The following is a 6,389-nucleotide window of genomic DNA, read 5'->3' as shown; positions in this document are numbered from 1 at the left end:
CATCTGAGCAAGTCTAGTGCCCCCGTAAATTTCGTCTTTACGGACTCAGTTTCCGTTTTGGACAGACATTCTGCCTCTTCATTTCTGTGATTGCCTCCTCGTTTATGCTATGTCTCGATGGATTTCTTTGTTCCATTAACTTTCAGCAGCTTTGTGCAATGTCCGGTGGCGCTAAGAATGATTATGTCACTTCTGAATATATGAATTTTCAATTATGCACTAACCCTCTAATGAGTTTGTTTTGAGTTTGGCGTGGAGGAAGTTTTCAAGGATCAAGAGAGGAGGATGATACAATATGATCAAGAAGAGTGAAGAGGTCTAGCTTTTGGGGATGCCCCCCGTGGTTCATCCCTACATATTTTAAGAAGACTCAAGCATCTAAGCTTGGGGATGCCCAAGGCATCCCCTTCTTCATCGATAACATTATCAGGTTCCTCTAGTGAAACTATATTTTTATTCAATCACATCTTATGTGCTTTGCTTGGAGCGTCCGTTTGTTTTAGTTTTTGTTTTTGTTTGAATAAAATCGGATCCTAGCATTCTTTATATTGGAGATATTACGCTCCTGATGTTTCGTATGAACACATGTGTTCTTAGCTTTATTCTTAATGTTCATATTGCGAAAGTTGAACTACCTCGTTCATTGATATATGGTTGGAAACGGAAAATGCGCATGTGGTAAATGGTATAATGTCTTGAATAATGTGATACTTGGCAATTGTTGTGCTCATATAGATCATGTTTAAGCTCTTGCATCATGTACTTTGCACCTATTAATGAATAACTACATAGAGCTTGTTAAAATTTGGTTTGCATGATTGGTCTCTCTAAGTCTAGATATTTTCTAGTTGAGGTGTTTGAACAACAAGGAGACAATGTAAAGTCTTATAATGCTTACAATATTTTTATATGTGAGTTTTGCTGCACCTTTTATACTTCTGAGTTTGCTTCAAACAACCTTGCTAGCCTAGCCTTGTATTGAGAGGGATTCTTCTCGTGCATCCAAATCCTTGAGCCAAATCTATGCCATTTGTGTCCACCATACCTACCTACCACATGGTATTTCCCCGCCATTCCAAAGTACATTACTTGAGTGCCACCTTTAAAACTTCTATTCTTTGCCTTTACAATATATAGCTCATGGGACAAATAGCCTTAAAAACTATTGTGGTGAAGAATATGTACTTATGAGTCTTATTTCTTAATAAGTTAGCTTGTTGAGCTGCAACCATGTTTCTGGGGACGCCATCAACTTTTACCTTTGTTGAATATCATGTGAGTTGATATGCATGTTCGTCTTGTCTCGAAGTAAGGGCGATTTTCATGATCAAATGGTTTGAGTATGCATATTGTTAGAGAAGAACATTGGGCCAGCTAACTAAAGCCATGATTCATGGTGGAAGTTTCAGTTTGGACATAAAATCCTCAATCTCTTATGAGAATATTATCTCGTTGTTGAATGCTTAAGCATTAAAAGAGGAGTCCATTATCTCGTTGTCTATGTTGTCCCAGCATGGATGTCTAAGTTGAGAATAATCAAAAGCGAGAAATCCAATGCGAGCTTTCTCCTTAGACCTTTGTACAAAGCGGCATAGAGGTACCCCTTTGTGACACTTGGTTGAAACATATGCTATGCAATGATAATCCGTGTTAATCCAAGCTAATTAGGACAAGGTGCGAGCACTATTGGTATACTATGCATGAGGCTTGCAACTTATAAGATATCTTATACATAACTCATATGATTTATTACTACCGTTGACAAAATTGTTTCTTGTTTTCAAAATGAAAAGCTCTAGCACAAAATATAGTAATCCATGCTTCCCTCTCGCGAAGGGCCTATCTTCTACTTTATTGTTGAGTCAGCTTTACCTATTCTTTCTATCCTAGAAGCAAACACTTGTGTAAAGCTCGTGTGCATTGATTCTTACATGTTTACCTATTGCACTTGTTATATTACTTTGTGTTGACAATTATCCATGAGATATACATGTTGAAGTTGAAAGCAACCGCTGAAACTTATATCTTCCTTTGTGTTGTTTCAAAGCTTTCTACTAAGAACTTATTGCTTATGAGTTAACTGTATGCAAATATTATTGATGCTTGTCTTGAAAGTACTATTCATGAAAAGTCTTTGCTATATGATTCATTTGTTTACTCATTATCTTCATCATTGCTTCGAATCGCTGCATTCATCTCATGTGCTTTACAATAGTATTGATCAAGATTATGATAGCATGTCACTTCAGAAATTATCTTTGTTATCGTTTACCTACTCGAGGGCGAGTAGGAACTAAGCTTGGGGATGCTTGATACGTCTCAAATGTATCTATAATTTCTTATGTTCCATGCTACTTTTATGATGATACTCACATGTTTTATACACATTATATGTCATTATTATGCATTTTCCGGCACTAACCTATTGACGAGATGCCGAAGAGCCAGTTGCTGTTTTCTCGCTGTTTTTGGTTTCAGAAATCCTAGTAAGGAAATATTCTCGGAATTGGACGAAATCAACGCCCAGGGTCCTATTTTCACACGAAGCTTCCAGAAGACCGAAGAGGATAAGAAGTGGGGCCACGAGGCGGCCACACACTAGGGCGGCGCGGCCAGGGCTTGGGCCGCGCCGGCCTGTTGTGTGGGGCCCTCGTGTGGCCCCCTGACCTACCCTTCCGCCTACTTAAAGTCTTCGTCGCGAAACCCCCAGTACCGAGAGCCACGATACGGAAAACCTTCCAGAGACGCCGCCGCCAATCCCATCTCGGGGGATTCGAGAGATCGCCTCCGGCACCTCGCCGGAGAGGGGAATCATCTCCCGGAGGTCTCTTCATCGCCATGATCGCCTCCGGATCGATGTGTGAGTAGTTCACCCCTGGACCATGGGTCCGTAGCAGTAGCTAGATGGTCGTCTTCTCCTCATTGTGCTATCATGTTCGATCTTGTGAGCTGCCTATCATGATCAAGATCGTTTATTTGTAATCCTACATGTTGTGTTTGTTGGGATCCGATGGATATTGAATACTATGTCAACTTGATTATCAATCTATCATATATGAGTTGTTTATGTTCTTGCATGCTCTCCGTTGCTAGTAGAGGCTCTGGCCAAGTTGATACTTGTAACTCCAAGAGGGAGTATTTATGCTCGATAGTGGGTTCATGCCTCCATTAAATCTGGGACAATGACAGAAAGTTCTAAGGTTGTGGATGTGCTGTTGCCACTAGGGATAAAACATTGATGCTTTGTCTAAGGATATTTGTGTTGATTACATTACGCACCATACTTAATGCAATTGTCTGTTGCTTGCAACTTAATACCGGAAGGGGTTCGGATGATAACCTGAAAGTGGACTTTTAGGCATAGATGCATGTCGGATGGCGGTCTATGTACTTTGTCGTAATGCACTGATTAAATCTCATAGTACTCATCATGATATATGTATGTGCATTGTTATGCCTTCTTTATTTGTCAATTGCCCAACTGTAATTCGTTCGCCCAACATGCTATTTATCTTATGGGAGAGACACCGCTAGTGAACTGTGGACCTCGGTCCTATTCTTTACATCTGAAATACAATCTACTGCAATACTTGTTCTTTACTGTTCTTCGCAAACAATCATCTTCCACACAATACGGTTAATCCTTTGTTCACAGCAAGCCGGTGAGATTGACAACCTCACCGTTACGTTGGGGCAAAGTACTTTGGTTGTGTTGTGCGGGTTCCACGTTGGCGCCGGAATCCCTGGTGTTGCGTCGCACTACACTCCACCGCCATCAACCTTCAACGTGCTTCTTGGCTCCTCCTGGTTCGATAAACCTTGGTTTCTTTCTGAGGGAAAACTTGCTACTGTCTGCATCACACCTTCCTCTTGGGGTTCCCAACGGACGTGTGTTAATTGCACGCATCACCCGCCAGCTCCTACTTCAGTGGAAACCTATCATTGACGTATTTCTACATTTTGTTTGGTTGCCCACCATGTGTTTTGGTGTTGTTTCGTCCCATTGTTTGTTTTCCCACTTAGGTGCCTTAATTAGCTTGGTTCTAGAGGGAAACTAAGGTGACTGGTTACGTTCAAAAATCTTTGTTTTGGCTACTTGTTTCAAATCTGGTGATGTTATTACCTCAAAACTTATAGCACACCAGTAGCACATATAACACACATAAGTATTGCACTTAGACACGTAACATAAGATTAGTAAGAAGGTTAACACATGAATCTAACAATCAGGGGTTCAGACGAAAACCCATAATCAAAGCTACCTCCATCATGGGGCATCCTGATTAAAAGCTAAAACATAAGTTCAAATGTTTGTCAGTTCATCTTGCTAAACTAATACTACGTACATACAAAGAGATAAAGATTTTAAAAGGAAGTTCGTCGCCTAGCCATGGTCAGGGCAGGCGTGCTTCCTGGCGATGGAGCCATTGGACTTGTAGAACGTCATCTTCAGGCCAAATGCCTGAATCTTTAACTCCACTGTGGTTGTACTGGAGATCGATTGTACTTGTAGACGATCTCCGAGCAGTTCCTCTTCATTTGGCTGATGTCTACGCGAACTTCTATTCCTGTAGACAGTGTTGGGCCTCCAAGAGCAAAGGTTTGTAGAACAGCAGCAAGTTTCCCTTAAGTGAATCACCCAAGGTTTATCGAACTCAGGGAGGTAGAGGTCAGAGATATCCCTCTCAAGCAACCCTGCAATTAAGATACAAGAAGTCTCTTGTGTCCCCAACACACCTAATACACTTGTCAGGTGTATAGGTGCACTAGTTCGGCGAAGAGATAGTAAGATGCAAGTGATATGGATGAATATGAGTGGTAATAGCAATCTGAAATAAATATGGCAGCAAGTAAACATGCAGTAGAACAGTAAGTAAGCGGTGTTTGCAGTATTGGAAACAAGGCTTAAGGATCATACTTTCACTAGTGGACACTCTCAACATTGATCACATAATAAATAAATAACTTCTCCTCACTTGTGCTACATATACTCTTGTTTGATAACAAACACCATTCATTGTGTAGGGCTACAAGAGCTCCCTCAAGCCGGAGTTAACAAGCGCCACAACATTCGGTGTTCATATTTAAGTAACCTTTAGAGCATAATAGATCATCGCAATAGACCGAGAACTAACATAGCATACACACCGTCACCAATAGCTATGAAAGGGGGAATAGATCACATCAATACTATCATAGTAATAGTTAACTCCATAATCTACAAGAGATTACAATCATAACCTACGCCAAGTACTACATGATGCACACACCGTCACCTTTTACATCATGAAGGAGGAATAGACTACTTTAATAACATCACTAGAGTAGCACATAGATTAATAGTGATACAAAGCTCATCATATGGATCTCAATCGTGCAAGGCAATTCATGAGATCATTGTATTGAGGTACATGAGAGAGAGATTAACCACATAGCTACCGGTACAGCCCTTAGCCTCGAGGGAGAACTACTCCCTCCTCATCATGGGAGATAGCAGCGGCGGTGAAGATGGCGATGGAGTCGATGGAGATGCCTTCCGGGGCAACTCCCGTCCCGGCGGCGTGCCGGAACGAGACTTCGTCCCCCGAATCTTGGCTTCGCGATGGCGGCGGCTCGCGGAACTTTTCCCGTATCGTGGCTTATTCCTCTCGAAGATTTAGGTCGGGAGGCTTATATAGGCGAAGAGTCGGAGCTCGGAAGGGCCACGGGGCCCCCTCACGCAGGGGGCGCCCCTTGGCCGCACCGCCATGTGGGGTGGGCCCCCCTGGCTCTCCTCTGGCCCCTCTTCGGTGCTCTGGAAGCTTCCTTGAAATATAAGATCGTGGGCATTGATTTCGTCCAATTCCGAGAATATTTCCTTACTAGGATTTCTGAAACCAAAAACAACAGAAAACAGGAACTGGCACTTCGGCATCTCGTTAATAGGTTAGTTCCGGAAAATGCATCAAAACGATATAAAGTATGAATAAAACATGTAGGTAATGTCATAAAACTAGCATGGAACATCAGAAATTATAGATACGTTGGAGACGTATCAAGCATGCCCAAGCTTAGTTCCTACTCGCCCTCGAGTAGGTAGAATAATTTCTGAAGTGACATGCTACTAACATAATCTTGATCATACTATTGTAAAGCATATGAGATGAATGAAGTGATTCAAAGCAATGGTAAAGATAATGACTAAACAACTGAATCATATAGCAAAGACTTTTCATGAATAGTACTTTCGAGACAAGCATCAATAAGTCTTGCATAAGAGTTAACTCATAAAGCAATAGATTCAAAGTAGAAGGCATTGAAGCAACACAAAGGAAGATTAAGTTTCAACAATTGATTTCAACTTGTAACATGTATATCTCATGGATAGTTGTCAACATAAAGCAATATAA

Source organism: Lolium rigidum, chromosome 3 (assembly GCF_022539505.1).
Source record: "Lolium rigidum isolate FL_2022 chromosome 3, APGP_CSIRO_Lrig_0.1, whole genome shotgun sequence".
Lineage (NCBI taxonomy): Eukaryota > Viridiplantae > Streptophyta > Magnoliopsida > Poales > Poaceae > Lolium > Lolium rigidum.
This window is presented reverse-complemented; position numbering follows the sequence as displayed.